At 49.4% G+C, this 17970-nt stretch overlaps 1 protein-coding gene across 8 annotated transcripts in view; it reads left to right on the top strand.

Moving 5' to 3' along the window:
* The window catches only part of SLC39A11 (solute carrier family 39 member 11), a 1124245-nt gene that overhangs the window by 103490 nt on the left and 1002785 nt on the right, over nt 1–17970 (top strand). Inside the window, exon 1 of one of the 8 annotated variants that reach the window (XM_063961152.1) lies at nt 10157–10339. The exons of the other annotated variants lie outside the window; for them this stretch is intronic. The gene's annotated coding sequence lies outside the window, so the exon portion shown is untranslated. Of the gene's footprint in view, nt 1–10156; nt 10340–17970 lie in introns of those variants that run through there. 8 annotated transcript variants of the gene reach the window in all.

The raw sequence follows: 17970 nt of genomic DNA, 5'->3' as shown, positions 1-17970 counted from the left end.
TCCCGGAGGAGAAAGCCAGGGAGTTATCCGAGCTAGTCAGGAACCTCCTAAAACCGAGCCAAGTCTCAGTGCATCAATGCACAAGGGTTCTGTGTAAAAATAAGAATTTACTTACCGATAATTCTATTTCTCGGAGTCCGTAGTGGATGCTGGGGTTCCTGAAAGGACCATGGGGAATAGCGGCTCCGCAGGAGACAGGGCACAAAAAGTAAAGCTTTTCCAGATCAGGTGGTGTGCACTGGCTCCTCCCCCTATGACCCTCCTCCAGACTCCAGTTAGGTACTGTGCCCGGACGAGCGTACACAATAAGGGAGGATTTTGAATCCCGGGTAAGACTCATACCAGCCACACCAATCACACCGTACAACTTGTGATCTAAACCCAGTTAACAGTATGATAACAAAAGGAGCCTCTGAAAGACGGCTTCCTACAACAATAACCCGATTTTTGTAACAATAACTATGTACAAGTATTGCAGAATAATCCGCACTTGGGATGGGCGCCCAGCATCCACTACGGACTCCGAGAAATAGAATTATCGGTAAGTAAATTCTTATTTTCTCTATCGTCCTAGTGGATGCTGGGGTTCCTGAAAGGACCATGGGGATTATACCAAAGCTCCCAAACGGGCGGGAGAGTGCGGATGACTCTGCAGCACCGAATGAGAGAACTCCAGGTCCTCTTTTGCCAGGGTATCAAATTTGTAAAATTTTACAAACGTGTTCTCCCCCGACCACGTAGCTGCTCGGCAGAGTTGTAATGCCGAGACCCCTCGGGCAGCCGCCCAAGATGAGCCCACCGTCCTTGTGGAATGGGCATTTACATATTTTTTGCTGTGGCAAGCCTGCCACAGAATGTGCAAGCTGAATTGTACTACAAATCCAACGAGCAATAGTCTGCTTAGAAGCAGGAGCACCCAGCTTGTTGGGTGCATACAGGATAAACAGCAAGTCAGATTTCCTGACTCCAGCCGACCTGGAAACTATATTTTCAGGGCCCTGACAACATCCAGCAACTTGGAGTCCTCCAAGTCCCCAGTAGCCGCAGGCACCACAATAAGCTGGTTCAGGTGAAACGCTGACACCACCTTAGGGAGAAACTGGGGACGAGTCCACAGCTTTGCTCTGTCCGAATGGACAATCAGATATGGCTTTGTGAGATAAAGCCGCCAATTCTGACACTCGCCTGGCCGAGGCCAGGACCAACAGCATGGTCACTTTCCATGTGAGATATATCAAATCCACAGATTTGAGTTGTTTAAAACAATGTGATTTTAGGAATCCCAAACTACGTTGAGATCGCCCAGTGCCACTGGAGACATCAAAAAGGGGTTGTATATGCAGTACTCCCTTAACAACTTCTGGACTTCAGGAACTGAAGCCAATTTCTTTCTGGAAGAAAATCGACCGGTCGAAATTTGAACCTTAATGGACCCCAATTTGAGACCCATATACACTCCTGCTTGCAGGAAATGTAGGAATTAACCTAGTTGAAATTCTTCCGTGGAGCCTTCCTGGCCTCACACCATGGAACATATTTTCACCTAAGCGGTGATAATGTTGTGCGGTCACCTCCTTCCTGGCTCTGACCAGGGTAGGGATGACCTCTTCCGGAATGCCTTTTTCCCTTAGGATCCGGCGTTCACCCGCCCTGGCGTCAACGCAGCTGCGGTAAGTCATGGAACAGACATGATTCTTGCTGAATCAAGATCCTTTCTAGTATCTCTTGAAGTTCCGGGTACCAAGTTCTTCTTGGCCCAAACCGGAACCACGAGTATAGTTCTTACTCCTCTCCTTCCTATCATTCTCCATACACTGGGTATGAAAGGCAGAGGAGGGAACACATACACCGACTGGTACACCCACGGTGTTACCAGAGCGTCCCAGCTATTGCCTGAGGGTCTCTAGACCTGGCGCTTCATGTGGGACGCCATCATAACCACCTTTGGTCTTTCCCAACGGTTTACAAACATGTGGAAACTTCCAGATGAAGTTCCCACTTTTCCGGGTGGAATTCATTTATGCTGAGGAAATCTTCCTAGTTGTCCACTCCCGGAATGAACACTGCTGACAGTGTTATCACATGATCTTTCGCCCAGCGAAGAATCCTTGCTGTCATTGTCCTCCTGCTTCTTGTGCCGCCCCGTCTGTTTACGTGGGCGACTGCCATGATGATGTCCTACTGGATCAGCACCGGTTGACTTTGAAGCAGAGGTCTTCCTAGGCTCAGAGCATCGTAAATTGCCCTTAGCTCCAGTATATTCATGTGGAGAGAAATCTCCAGACTTGACCACACTTCCTTGGAAATTTCTTCCTTGTGTGACTGTTTCCCAGCCTCTCAGGCTGGCATCCGTGGTCACCAGAACACAGTCCTGAATGCTGAATGTGCTGCCCTCTAGAAGATGAGCACTCTGCAGCCCCCACAGAAGAGACACCCTTGTCCTTGGAGACAGGGTTATCCGCTGATGCATCTGAAGATGCGATCCGGACCATTCGTCCAGCAAATCCCCCTGAAAAGTTTTTGCGTGAGATCTGCCGAATGGAATCGCTTCGTAAGAAGCCACCATTTTTCCCAGGACTCCTGTGCATTGATGCACTGATACTTGGCCTGGATTTAGGAGGTTTCTGACTAGGTCGGATAACTCCCTGGCTTTCCCCTCCAGGAGAAATACCTCTTTCTGGACTATGCCCAGAATCATTCCTAGGAACAGCAGACGTATCATCGGAAAACAGCTGCGATTTTTGGAATATTTAGAATCCACTCGTGCTGTCGTAGAACTACTTTAGATAGTTCTTTTCCGACCTCCAACTGTTCTCTGGAAACTTGTCCCTTTCAGGATATCGTCCAAGTAAGGGATAATTTAGATGCCTTTCTTCTTTTAAGAATCATCTTTTCGGCCATTACCTTGGTAAAGGCCCGGGGTGCCGTGGATAATTCAACGGCAGCGTCTGAAACTGATATTGACAGTTCTGTATCACGAACCAGAGGTACCCTTGTTGAGAAGGGCAAATTTGGACATGGAGGTAATCCTTGATGTCCAGGGACACCATATAGTCCCCTTTTTTCCGGTTCTCTATCACTGCTCTGAGTGACTCCATCTTGATTTGAACCTTTTTATGTAAGTGTTCAAAGATTTCAGATTTAGATTATGTCTCACCAAGCCGTCTGGCTTCAGTACCACAATATAGTGTGGAGGACTAATACCCTTTTCCTTGTTGTAGGAGGGGTACTTTGATTATCACCTGCTGGAAATACAGCTTGTGAATTTTTTCCCAATACTGCCTCCTTGTCGGAGGGAGCCGTTGGTAAAGCAGGCTTCAGGAACCTGCGAGGAAAAAATGTCTCGACTCTCCAATCTGTACCCCTGGGATAATACTTGTATGATCTAGGGGTCAACTTGCGAGTGATCCCACTGCGCGCTGAGACTCTTGAGACTACCCCCCCACTGGTGGAGGGCTTCTTTTCCTGGGAAGGGGCTGCCTGCTGCAGTCTACTTCCCTTTCCTCTATGTCTGGGCAGATATGACTGGCCTTTTGCCCACTTGCCCACATGGGAACGGAAGGATTGAGGCTGAAAAGACAGTGTCTTTTTCTGCTGAGATGTAACTTGGGGTAAAAAGGTTGCATTTCCCAGCTGTGGCCGTGGCCCCCAGGTCCGACGGACCGACCCCAAATAACTCCTTCCCTTAATATGGCAATACTTCCATGTGCCGTATGGGATCTGTATCACCTGACCACTGTCGTGTCATGACATCTTCTGGGAGATATGGACAACGCACTTATCTTGATGCCAGAGTGCAAATATCCCTCTGTGCATCTCGCATACATATATATAGAATGCATCCTATTAAATGCTCTATATCAATAAAATATTTTTAGTCAGGGAATTCGACCAAGCCAACCCAGCACTGCATCTCCAGGCTGATGGCGATCGCTGGTCGCAGTATAGCCACCGTCTGTGTGTATATACTTTTTAGGATATTTTTCCAGCTGCCTATCAGCTGGCTCCTTGAGGGCGGCCGTATTTGGAGACGGTAACGCCACTTGATAAGCGTGTGAGCGCCTTATCCACCCTAAGGGGTGTTTCCCAACGCGCCCTAACTTCTGGCGGGAAAGGGTATAACGCCAATATTTGCTATCGGGGTAAACCCACGCATCATCACACACTTCATTTTATTTTATCTGATTCAGGAAAAACTACAGGTAGTTTTTTCACTTCCACATAATACCCTTTTTTGTGGTACTTGTAGTATCAGAAATATGTAACAGCTCCTTCATTGCCCTTAACGTGTGGCCCTAATGAGGAATACGTTTGTTTATTCACCGTCGACACTGGATTCAGTGTCCGTGTCTGTGTCTGTGTCGACCGACTGAGGTAAATGGGCGTTTTTTATAAAAAACCCCTGACGGTGTTTCTGAGACGCCTGGACCGTTACTAATTGTTTGTCGGCCGTCTCAAGTCGTCAACCGACCTTGCAGCGTGTTGACATTCTCACGTAATTCCCTAAATAAGCCATCCATTCCGGTGTCGACTCCCTAGAGAGTGACATCACCATTACAGGCAATTTCTCCGCCTCCTCCAGCATCGTCCTCATACATGTCGACACACACGTACCGACACACAGCACACACACCTGGAATGCTCTGACAGAGGACAGGACCCCACTAGCCCTTTGGAGAGACAGAGGGAGAGTTTGCCAGCACACACCAAAAAACGCTATAATTACATAGGGACAACCTTATATAAGTGTTTCTCCCTAATAGCATCTTTATATATATATTTATATCGCCAATTTGTGCCCCCCCTCTCTGTTTAAACCCTGTTTCTGTAGTGCAGTGCAGGGGAGAGCCTGGGAGCCTTCTCTCCAGCCTTTCTGTGAGAGAAAAAATGGCGCTGTGTGCTGAGGAGATAGGCCCCGCCCCTTTTACGGCGGGCTCGTCTCCCGCTCTTTAGTGAAGTTTGGCAGGGGTTAAATATCTCCATATAGCCTCTGGGGGCTATATGTGAGGTATTTTTAGCCAGTATATAGGTTTACATTTGCCTCCCAGGGCGCCCCCCCCCAGCGCCCTGCACCCTCAGTGACAGCGTGTGAAGTGTGCTGAGAGGAAAATGGCGCACAGCTGCAGTGCTGTGCGCTACCTTTAGAAGACTGTCAGAGTCTTCAGCCGCCGATTCTGGACCTCTTCTAACTTCAGCATCTGCAAGGGGGCCGGCGGCGCGGCTCCGGTGACCATCCAGGCTGTACCTGTGATCGTCCCTCTGGAGCTAATGTCCAGTAGCCAAGAAGCCAATCCATCCTGCACGCAGGTGAGTTCACTTCTTCTCCCCTCAGTCCCTCGTTGCAGTGATCCTGTTGCCAGCAGGACTCACTGTAAAATAAAAAACCTAAGCTAAACTTTCTCTAAGCAGCTCTTTAGGAGAGCCACCTAGATTGCACCCTTCTCGGCCGGGCACAAAAATCTAACTGGAGTCTGGAGGAGGGTCATAGGGGGAGGAGCCAGTGCACACCACCTGATCTGGAAAAGCTTTACTTTTTGTGCCCTGTCTCCTGCGGAGCCGCTATTCCCCATGGTCCTTTCAGGAACCCCAGCATCCACTAGGACGATAGAGAAAATGGTGGCTTCCTACGAAGCAATCCCATATGGCAGATTCCACGCAAGGACTTTCCAGTGGGACCTACTGGAAAAATGGTCCGGGTCGCATCTTCAGATGCATCAGCGGATAACCCTGTCACCAAGGACAGGGGTATCCCTCCTGTGGTGGTTGCAGAGTGCTCATCTTCTAGAGGGCCGCAGATTCGGCATTCAGGACTGGGTCCTGGTGACCACGGATGCCAGCCTGCGAGGCTGGGGAGCAGTCACACAGGGAAGGAATATCCAGGGCTTATGGTCAAGCCTGGAGACATCACTTCACATAAATATCTGAAGCTAAGGGCCATTTACAATGCTCTAAGCTTAGCAAGACCTCTGCTTCAAGGTCAGCCGGTGTTGATCCAGTCGGACAACATTACGGCAGTCACCCACGTAAACAGACAGGGTGCCACAAGAAGCAGGAGGGCAATGGCAGAAGCTGCAAGGATTCTTCGCTGGGCGGAAAACCATGTGATAGCACTGTCAGCAGTATTCATTCCGGGAGTGGACAACTGGGAAGCAGATTTACTCAGCACGACCTCCACCCGGGAGAGTGGGAACTTCACCCAGAAGTCCTCCACATGATTATAAACCGTTGGGAAAAACTCGACAGGTATTGCGCCAGGTCAAGGGACCCTCAGTCAATAGCTGTAAAGGCTCTGGTAACACCGTGGGTGTACCAATCAGTGTATGGGTTCCCTCCTCTGCCTCTCATACCCAAGGTACTGAGATTGATAAGATGGAGAGGAGTAAGCACTATATTCGTGGCTCCGGATTGGCCAATAAGGACTTGGTAACCGGAACTTCAAGAGATGCTCACGGAGGATCCGTAGCCTCTACCTCTAAGAAGGGACCTGCTCCAGCAAGGACCCTGTCTGTTCCAAGACTTACCGCGGCTGCGTTTGACGGCATGGCGGTTGAACGCCGGATCCTGAAGGAAAAAGGCATTCCGGATGAAGTTATCCCTATCCTGATCAAAGCCAGGAAGGATGTAACCGCAAAACATTATCACCGCATTTGGCGAAAATATGTTGCGTGGTGCGAGGCCAGTAAGGCCCGACGGAGGAAATTCGACGATTCCTACATTTCCTGCAAACAGGAGTGTCTATGGGCCTGAAATTGGGGTCCATTAAGGTTCAAATTTCGGCTCTGTCAATTTTCTTCCAAAAAGAACTAGCTTCAGTCCCTGAAGTTCAGACGTTTGTAAAAGGGGTACTGCATATACAGTCTCCTTTGGTGCCTTCAGTGGCACCTTGGGATCTCAATGTAGTTTTTGGGTCCCAAAAGTCACATTGGTTTGACCCACTTAAATCTATGGAGTTAAAATATCTCACAGGAAAAGTGGTCATGCTGTTGGCTCTGGCCTGGGCCAGGCGCGTGTCAGAATTGGCGGCTTTATCCTGAAAAAGCCCTTATCTGATTTTCCATTCGGACAGGGCGGAATTGAGGACTCGTCCTCAGTTTCTCCCTAAGGTGGTTTCAGCGTTTCACCTGAACCAACCTATTTGTGGTGCCTGCGGCTACTAGGGACTTGGAGGACTCCAAGTTGCTAGACGTTGTCAGGGCCCTGAAAATATATGTTTCCAGGACGGCTGGAGTCAGAAAATCTGACTCGCTGTTTATCCTGTATGCACCCAACAAGCTGGGTGCTCCTGCTTCTAAGCAGACTATTGCTCGTTGGATTTGTAGTACAATTCAGCTTGCACATTCTGTGGCAGGCCTGCCACAGCCAAAAATCTGTAAATGCCCACTCCACAAGGAAGATGGGCTCATCTTGGGCGGCTGCCCGAGGGGTCTCGGCTTTACAACTTTGCCGAGCAGCTACTTGGTCAGGGGCAAACACGTTTGCTAAATTCTACAAATTTGATACCCTGGCTGAGGAGGACCTGGAGTTCTCTCATTCGGTGCTGCAGAGTCATCCGCACTCTCCCGCCCGTTTGGGAGCTTTGTTATAATCCCCATGGTCCTTACGGAGTCCCAGCATCCACTTAGGACGTCAGAGAAAATAAGAATTTACTTACCGATAATTCTATTTCTCGTAGTCCGTAGTGGATGCTGGGCGCCCATCCCAAGTGCGGATTGTCTGCAATACTTGTATATAGTTATTGTTACAATAACATCGGGTTGTTTATTGTTGTGAGCCATCTTTCAGAGGCTCCTACGTTTTATCATACTGTTAACTGGGTTCAGATCACAAGTTGTATGGTGTGATTGGTGTGGCTGGTATGAGTCTTACCCGGGATTCAAAATCCTTCCTTATTATGTACGCTCGTCCGGGCACAGTATCCTAACTGAGGCTTGGAGGAGGGTCATAGGGGGAGGAGCCAGTGCACACCACCTGATCCTAAAGCTTTACTTTTGTGCCCTGTCTCCTGCGGAGCCGCTATTCCCCATGGTCCTTACGGAGTCCCAGCATCCACTACGGACTACGAGAAATAGAATTATCGGTAAGTAAATTCTTATTATGCCCCTGTTCCAATAATACAGAATACATGTCAGTATACCTGTTCCTAGTATAGTCCGTGGGGGGTGATAGGCAGTCTATTGATGGGCACAAAATCAGCAGCATTGGATAGTTACCGCAGCTGATGGTAGGGTCACAAAATAACAAAATCGCTTTTTAGCCGTCGGGATCCCGACGTCGGTATGCTTACTGCCAGGATCCCGGCCGCCAGTCAACCATACCCAATGCATCTGAATGACTACTTGTACCTGGTGAAGGATTGTGACCCTACCATCAGCTGCGGTAACTATTCAATGCTGCTGATTTTGTGCTTATCAATAGACTGGGTGGTCTTCAGTTTGCCGGCTGTCGGGATCACGGAGCACAGTATACCGGTGCCGGAATCCCGACAGCCGGCATACCGACACTTTTTCTCCCACTTGGGGGTCCACGACCCCCCTGGAGGGAGAATAGATAGCATGGCGCGCGTAGCGCGCCACCGTGCCCGCAGCGTACCACACTGTCGGTATGCCGGCGGTCGGGATTCTGGCGCCGGTATGCTGGTCGCCTGGCTGCCGGCATACCCTACTACACCCCAATAGATTGCCTATCACCCCCCAGGGACTATACTAGGAACAGGTATACTGAAATGTATTCTGTATTATTGGAACAGGGGCATAAACTGTTACATATTACTACATGCACTTTTTAAACATACGTGATTTTAATGCTAATTGCAAGCTGGTTGTCATTTTACGATTTCTGTAATATACATGGGATATTTGCCATATTAAAGTGTTTTAATATATTAACCATGCCAACTTTTATATTATTATATCATTATATGTTATTCTATGGAGTGCTTTTTCATCATGTATTTTTTGGTAGGGTAGAGAGATAGAGAGAGACTGAGGCATGGAGAGACAGACACAGGGAGAGACAGACATGCAAAGAGAGAGAGAGAGACAGACAGACAGACATGAAGAGAGTGATATGGGGAGGGGGAGGGCGACTGGTTTGGGAAGGGACTCAGAGAGGGACACAGAGAGAGAGAGAGACAGCTAGACACATGGAGAGAGAGAAAAACAGGCATGGGGAGAGAGGACAGTGCCTACTTACCTGATCAGCCAGCCGGCCCCCTCCAGCATGCCAGTCACGGACCTGCTGCAGAGTCACTTCCTCACCCGACCTCTGAACTCTCAAAGGCCCATGGGAACTGCCTGAGAGGAGCTGGCAGGCTGAGGAAGTGACTCTGCAGCTCCCCCTACGTACAGCCAGCCCAGCCTCCACACAAGGATAATGAGGCTGTGCTGCAGCTGCTCATTAGACTGTGCCTGCCCTGAAGTCCTCCGTCTCCGGTAAACATCGTAGGGGAGGGGGGAGGGGAGGGGGGGGGGGGTGACAATCATCAGCCACTGGTGTGATGGGGAGGGCATTGTTTGCGGCAGTCAGCCCGGGAAAGGGGGGTGGCTTAGCGTCTTGACGGTTCAATCCACCCCTGCTGCCACTGGCCAATCATTCAGTGACAGGGGCGTGTTCTCATATCTGAGAGCGCGGCACTGCTAGAGGTGCCGCTTGCAGGGCTTTCTGTAATGGGCTTTTACTGCACGATGCCTGCCCCCCCCCCGCATCCGGCACTTTCACATAGCCATCGGGAGGCACCGAGAGCGGTGCCTCCGATTCACAAGAAAAACAGTTGTTTTTTTTACATAAAAAGATGATTAAAATAATATAACGTCTAAGCACATACTTATGACACATCATATGTGTCCTAAGTATCTTCTTTCTATTATTTTAATCATTTATGACAGGGGAGGCACTGCCTCCCCTGACTGCACGTCCCTGATAGTTACCTACCCTCCCGCATCCCGTGGGAGACTCCCGGTTCACTGTGGAGTCTCCCGCTGCCCCGGAAAATGAAACAATCCTCCCGCATTCGCAACTTCCGCGTCAAGCATTCGTACTGCACATGCGTGACGCGAGTCCTGATTTGACAGGGGCAGAGCCGGCCATTGCGGGGATGTACTGTAGGAAGCGGCGTTGCAGGGAAGTAATAGCCGCATGCGCTTCCACCCCCCAGCCTGCCACAATTACAGAGAGGAGGAGAAGGCAGCACAGGAGCGGGAGCTGGACAGCATCCTGCGGCGCTTATGTACCGAGCCTCACACTGCCCGAGACCAGCCTGACACAGCCTGCACTGCTGATAGTGAGACTCCAGCCCACACGCAGCAAGTTTATTCACGGCTCCCATAACCTGCATTCCACAGTATGTAACATCGATTTCCCGTAATTGCCGGCACCCCCTCCTCTCCCCTCCTCCTCTCCCTCCTCTTACAGTCCACAGACTTGTCCATATCTTCTCAACCTTCCTCACCCCCACCCTATATCACTGCCTTTTGCCCTGTGTATGATCTTATGTTACTTGTTACACACCCTGGCCGGGTGTCATTTAGATTTAGTGCAGCTGTAGTCTGGCTTGTCCTGCTGTATAAATAATTTATTCAAAATGCAACCAGCGGAGACACTTAACCCCCTGCGGCACATGGCCATGGACATACAGATTTTCTAGCAAGGTCATATTTACTATATGTGAAATAATATTAATCTGTGAAGTTTATGGCACTTGAATGTAAGCTCGTCTATAGGGATCCCTATAGAATACCCGGCAGAGGGGGGAGTGAGCATTAGGGACAGGTATCGGGATGTTGTCCGTCGGCATAATGCCAGCTGTCGGGATTCAGGCGTCTGTCTCCTGAACGCCGGGATCCCCGACCACCAGCATTTTGACTGCATTCCCTCTATAGATCTGGCAACCATATAGAGGGCTGTTTAATGGAAGCGTAATGCAATTGTCCAAACCCAGGGGTCTAGACTGCAACCCAAAATCATAGATGCTGACCGTTTTTCGGCGGAGTACCACGCTGCCCGAGCAAACTACCCTACAGCTCCCGGATTCCCTCCTTTCAGCATATGGGCCAAGGGGCTGTGATGGTGGTATATTTAGAATGGAGTCAGTTGGGGTCAAATGTATCTAAGCTAAGATTTCCCCCTGCTGTGTAATGTAACTGTGATGTTGGCGTGTAGCACTGCTGTGTAATGTATGTGTGATGTCGGCGTGTAGCACTGCTGGGTAATGTAGCTGTGATGTCGGCGTGTACTTAAGTTTTTATCTGCCACAGGACACATCCCTGAGTGACAGTAGATACACCCAAACGTGGAGATAGACACGCCCCCTCAATGGGGCGGGCATTAGAATGCAATCTATAATCTCCCTGAAACTACTTTTCAAAAGTAGGCAAGTATGAAGTGGACCAGTTTGGAAAATTGTCCCCACTTGGCTGTCACCGATTTTGATATTTTACATGAAGGTTGGTATACAGTATATGTATAACTAACTTTAGTAAAGTTTCAGTTCACAGTATGCAATAGTAGTGGAGGTGTAGGTGGAACTGTCACCGACAGAAAAAAATCCAGAAAAAAATGTACACAACTATTTATTTATTTACTTTTTTTTTTTTTTGCCTATTTTGGCCTCACACTGTCAAGAGTGTTTTTTTGAAAGCCTTGAGGCAGCTATTTTTGAAATCCGTATGAAAAATTGTATAAGCATGTGTACTTTCAAGTTTGCTCTCACATATCTGCCACAGCAATTACTTGAACACTGCTGATTGTGCACCGCGGAGTCAGTGACTGGGTGCTGCCGGGGCGTGGCCCGGACAACAGAGGTGTGTCCAGACCGATGTCACACGCAGCCGCTCCAAGGAAAAAAAGGCGGTGCGGCTGAATACACAGACATGTTGCGAATGCAGGGGGGCATCCCGAAATCCAAGGTAGATGGCAGCCCCCAGCATGCGATCTTCAGCAGTAGCCGAATCTGCTGCTGAAGCTGAATGGGGTCCCCTATATGAAACATTACTTACCTTTTCTGCAAGATTTGAATTCTGTAGCTAAGTGCTTCCTTAAATTATGAAGCCGTGGTTGGCTCTGTTCTTTTTTCCTTCTGTGCTACTGCTTACTATTCTCTTTCTATTACTTCTCCAGTAGCATACTACAGGCGTTGCTACATCACACAGTGAATACAATGTCTTCTCTTTACTGTATTAATAAGTGATCTAACAAGCCTCCTTATAAATCATTTCTCCTTCACCACACAATTCTCTACGCTTTTATTATGGTTTAAAAATAGAGCATATGGGAAAGCTTTATGAAAAAGCTGCATGCAAAAACAATTCTGTCTCCTCATTATAGCCTATTAGTCTAGTTTCATTTGTCTTGAACCGTGTTTAAGTATAAGTGAATGGTTTCTGTACTGCTAAGCATGCCTTCAAGATAATGCCTGAGATTTCTTCTGAAATTCCATTTCTCTTGTTATACTCTACAGTCACATAAGGGGCCTTGGTAATAACCAGTGATGGGATACAGTCTGGGTTGTTCATTGCAGTGTAAAAGGCCATATACACCTAGGCTAGGTTTATTTACCATCTAGATGCTGATCTGAGCAGAGGGGACATCTTCCACTATTTGGCGATGACATGATGTCACACTATTGGGACTTAGTTCTTTAGCTGCAGTGGCCTGGGGCCAGGGCTTTGTTGATTACTCTGCACTGTGACAGTGTAAATACCCAGGAGATATGTTGCCTCTTCTTCCACTGCAGGACTCCTGTGACGCCAATGCTTAGTATTGAATTAATCATATTTAGCTCTACATCGGAGGTGGCCAAAAAGTAGATTGCTATCTACCGGTAGCTCGCGGAGCATCTGCCGGTAGATCGTGACAGACTTAACAGAAAATAACTGTAAGGAGCCTGCCGCCGCTGCTGCTCTTCACAGTTCCCAGGGATGCAGTGCGCGGGTGACCTAATGATGTCAGCCGCGATGTGAGGAGCCTGGGCGTTAGTTGGATCCAGTTTGATCCAGTCGGCGGTGGTGACGACAGGAGAAGCAGCCAGCGGGAGGCCATGCAGCATGAAAGCTGGAGCGTGACTGTGGGGAGAGGGAGGACTGAAGCTAGGCAGCGTCGCAACTTGTAAGGTAAGTTATGCAAAGGGGGGTTTCTTCACAAGGGGAGGGATGATCTGCAAAGGTGGGATCTGCACAGAGCGTGGTATCTTCGGGTGGTCTTCTGTTTGCCAGCGGCCGGGCTCCCGACGACCAGAATACCGGCGCCGGAATCCCGACCGCCGGCATACCGACATCTTTTCTCCCTCTTGGGGTCCACGACCCCCATAGAGGGAGAATTGATAGCGTCGTGCCCACAGCGTGGCGAGCACAGTGAGCCCGCAAGGGGCTCATTTGTGCTCGCCCAGCTGTCGGGTTTCCGGCGCCGGTATGCAGCCCGGCCGCCGGCATACCCTACTACACCCGGTATCTTCACGTGGTAAAGGTTTTCTCTGACGTCCTAGTGGATGCTGGGGACTCCGTCAGGACCATGGGGATTAGCGGCTCCGCAGGAGACAGGGCACAAAAATAAAGCTTTAGGATCAGGTGGTGTGCACTGGCTCCTCCCCCTATGACCCTCCTCCAAGCCTCAGTTAGGTTTCTGTGCCCGTCCGAGCAGGGTGCAATCTAGGTGGCTCTCCTAAAGAGCTGCTTAGAAAAAGTTTTAGGTTTTTTATTTTACAGTGAGTCCTGCTGGCAACAGGCTCACTGCAACGAGGGACTTAGGGGAGAAGAAGTGAACTCACCTGCGTGCAGGATGGATTGGCTTCTTAGGCTACTGGACACCATTAGCTCCAGAGGGATCGAACACAGGCCCAGCCATGGAGTCCGGTCCCGGAGCCGCGCCGCCGACCCCCTTGCAGATGCCGAAAAGTGAAGAGGTCCAGAAACCGGCGGCAGAAGACTTTTCAGTCTTCATGAGGTAGCGCACAGCACTGCAGCTGTGCGCCATTGTTGTCACACACTTCACACCAGCGGTCACTGAGGGTGCAGGGCGCTGTGGGGGGCGCCCTGGGCAGCAATGAAATACCTATACTGGCTAAAAGATACATCACATATAGCCCCTGGGGCTATATGGATGTATTTAACCCCTGCCAGGTCTCAGAAAAACGGGAGAAGAAGCCCGCCGAAAAGGGGGCGGGGCCTATTCTCCTCAGCACACAGCGCCATTTTCCCTCACAGAAATGCTGGTGGGAAGGCTCCCAGGCTCTCCCCTGCACTGCACTACAGAAACAGGGTTAAAACAGAGAGGGGGGGCACTTATTTGGCGATATGATTATATATATTAAGATGCTATAAGGGAAAAACACTTATATAAAGGTTGTCCCTGTATAATTATAGCGTTTTGGTGTGTGCTGGCAAACTCTCCCTCTGTCTCTCCAAAGGGCTAGTGGGGTCCTGTCCTCTATCAGAGCATTCCCTGTGTGTGTGCTGTGTGTCGGTACGTGTGTGTCGACATGTATGAGGACGATGTTGGTGAGGAGGCGGAGCAATTGCCTGTAATGGTGATGTCACTCTCTAGGGAGTCGACACCGGAATGGATGGCTTATTTAAGGAATTACGTGATAATGTCAACACGCTGCAAGGTCGGTTGACGACATGAGACGGCCGGCAAACCAATTAGTACCTGTCCAGGCGTCTCAAACACCGTCAGGGGCGTTAAAACGTCTTTTTACCTCAGTCGGTCGACACAGACACGGACACTGACTCCAGTGTCGACGGTGAAGAAACAAACGTATTTTTCTTTTAGGGCCACACGTTACTTGTTAAGGGCAATGAAGGAGGTGTTACATATTTCTGATACTACAAGTACCACAAAAAAAAAGGGTATTTTGTGGAGTGTGAAAAAACTACCTGTAGTTTTTCCTGAATCAGATAAATTAAATGAAGTGTGTGATGATGCGTGGGTTTCCCCCGATAGAAAATTATTGCCGGTATACCCTTTCCCGCCAGAAGTTAGGGCGCGTTGGGAAACACCCCTTAGGGTGGATAAGGCGCTCACACGCTTATCAAAACAAGTGGCGGTACCGTCTCCAGATAGGGCCGCCCTCAAGGAGCCAGCTGATAGGAGGCTGGAAAATATCCTAAAAAGTATATACACACATACTGGTGTTATACTGCGACCAGCGATCGCCTCAGCCTGGATGTGCAGCGCTGGGGTGGCTTGGTCGGATTCCCTGACTGAAAATATTGATACCCTTGACAGGGACAGTATTTTACTGACTATAGAGCATTTAAAGGATGCATTTCTATATATGCGAGATGCACAGAGGGATATTTGCACTCTGGCATCAAGAGTAAGTGCGATGTCCATTTCTGCTAGAAGTTGTTTATGGACACGACAGTGGTCAGGTGATGCAGATTCCAAACGGCACATGGAAGTATTGCCGTATAAAGGAAAAAAAGACAACGTCTTTTCAGCCTCAGTCCTTTCGTCCCCATAAGGGCAAGCGGTCAAAAGGCCAGTCATATCTGCCATGGGATAGAGGAAAGGGAAGAAGACTGCAGCAGGCAGCCCATTCCCAGGAACAGAAGCCCTCCACCGCTTCTGCCAAGTCCTCAGCATGACGCTGGGGCCGTACAAGCGGACTCAGGTGCGGTGGGGGGTCGTCTCAAGAGTTTCAGCACGCAGTGGGCTCACTCGCAAGTGGACCCCTGGATCCTACAAGTAGTATCCCAGGGGTACAGATTGGAAGTTCGAGACGTCTCCCCCTCGCAGGTTCCTGAAGTCTGCTTTACCAACGTCTCCCTCCGACAGGGAGGCAGTAGTGGAAACAATTCACAAGCTGTATTCCCAGCAGGTGATAATCAAAGTACCCCTCCTACAACAAGGAAAGGGGTATTATTCCACACTATATTGTGGTACTGAAGCCAGACGGCTCGGTGAGACCTATTCTAAATCTGAAATATTTGAACACTTACATAAAAAGGTTCAAATCAAGATGGAGTCACTCAGAGCAGTGATAGCGAACCAGGAAAAAGGGGACTATATGGTGTCCCGGGACAGATGCTTACCTCCATGTCCCAATTTGCCGTTCTCACCAAGGGTACCTCAGGTTCGTGGTACAGAACTGTCACTATCAGTTTCAGACGCTGCCGGTTGGATTGTCCACGGCACCCCGGGTCCTTACCAAGGTAATGGCCGAAATGATGATTCTTCTTCAAAGAAAATGGACGATCTCCTGATAAGGGCAAGGTCCAGAGAACAGTTGGAGGTCGGAGTAGCACTATCTCAAGTAGTTCTACGACAGCACGGGTGGATTCTAAATATTCCAAAACCGCAGCTGTTTCCGACGACACGTCTGCTGTTCCTAGGGATGATTCTGGACACAGTCCAGAAAAAGGTGTTTCTCCCGGAGAAGAAAATCAGGGAGTTATCCGAGCTAGTCAGGAACCTCCTAAAACCAGGAAAAGTGTCAGTACATCATTGCACAAGGGTCCTGGGAAAAATGGTGGCTTCTTACGAAGCGATTCCATTCGGCAGATTTCACGCAAGAACTTTTCAGTGGGATCTGCTGGACAAATGGTCCGGATCGCATCTGCAGATGCATCAGCGGATAACCTTATCGCCACGGACAAGGGTGTCTCTTCTGTGGTGGTTGCAGAGTGCTCATCTGTTAGAGGGCCGCAGATTCGGCATACAGGACTGGGTCCTGGTGACCACGGATGCCAGTCTGAGAGGCTGGGGAGTGGTCACACAGGGAAGAAACTTCCAGGGAGTATGGTCAAGCCTGGAGATGTCTCTTCACATAAATATACTGGAGCTAAGAGCGATTTACAATGCTCTAAGCCTGGCAAAACCCCTGCTTCAGGGTCAGCCGGTGTTGATCCAGTCGGACAACATCACGGCAGTCGCCCACGTAAACAGACAGGGCGGCACAAGAAGCAGGAGAGCAATGGCAGAAGCTGCAAGGATTCTTCGCTGGGCGGAAGATCATGTGATAGCACTGTCAGCAGTGTTCATTCCGGGAGTGGACAACTGGGAAGCAGACTTCCTCAGCAGACACGATCTACACCCGGGAGAGTGGGGACTTCATCCAGAAGTCTTCCACATGATTGTGAACCGTTGGGAAAAACCAAAGGTGGATATGATGGCGTCTCGCCTCAACAAAAAACTGGACAGGTATTGCGCCAGGTCAAGAGACCCTCAGGCAATAGCTGTGGACGCTCTGGTAACACCGTGGGTGTTCCAGTCAGTGTATGTGTTTCCTCCTCTGCCTCTCATACCAAAAGTACTGAGAATTATACAGCAAAGGGGAGTAAGAACGATACTCGTGGCTCCGGATTGGCCAAGAAGAACTTGGTACCCGGAACTTCAGGAGATGCTCACGGAAGATCCGTGGCCTCTACCTCTAAGACGGGACCTGCTTCAGCAGGGACCGTGTCTATTCCAAGACTTACCGCGGCTGCGTTTGACGGCATGGCGGTTGAACGCCGAATTCTAAGGGAAAAAGGCATTCCGGAAGAGGTCATTCCTACACTGGTAAAAGCCAGGAAGGAGGTGACTGCACAACATTATCACCGCATTTGGAGAAAATATGTTGCGTGGTGTGAGGCCAGGAAGGCCCCCACGGAGGAATTTCAATTGGGTCGATTCCTACATTTCCTGAAAACAGGATTGTCTATGGGCCTCAAATTGGGGTCCATTAAGGTTCAAATTTCGGCCCTGTCGATTTTCTTCCAGAAAGAATTGGCTTCAGTTCCTGAAGTCCAGATTTTTGTAAAAGGAGTACTACATATACAGCCCCGGTTGTGCCCCCAGTGGCTCCGTGGGACCTTAATGTAGTTTTGGATTTTCTCAAATCCCATTGGTTTGAGCCACTCAAATCGGTGGATTTGAAATATCTTACATGGAAAGTAACCATGCTACTGGCCCTGGCTTCAGCCAGGAGAGTGTCAGAATTGGCGGCTTTATCGTATAAAAGCCCATATCTGATTTTCCATTCGGACAGGGCAG

The sequence above is a fragment of the Pseudophryne corroboree genome, chromosome 3 (assembly GCF_028390025.1).
Source record: "Pseudophryne corroboree isolate aPseCor3 chromosome 3, aPseCor3.hap2, whole genome shotgun sequence".
Taxonomy (NCBI): domain Eukaryota; kingdom Metazoa; phylum Chordata; class Amphibia; order Anura; family Myobatrachidae; genus Pseudophryne; species Pseudophryne corroboree.
Note: the sequence above shows the minus strand (reverse complement) of the source record. Positions and strands in the feature narration are given on the sequence as shown.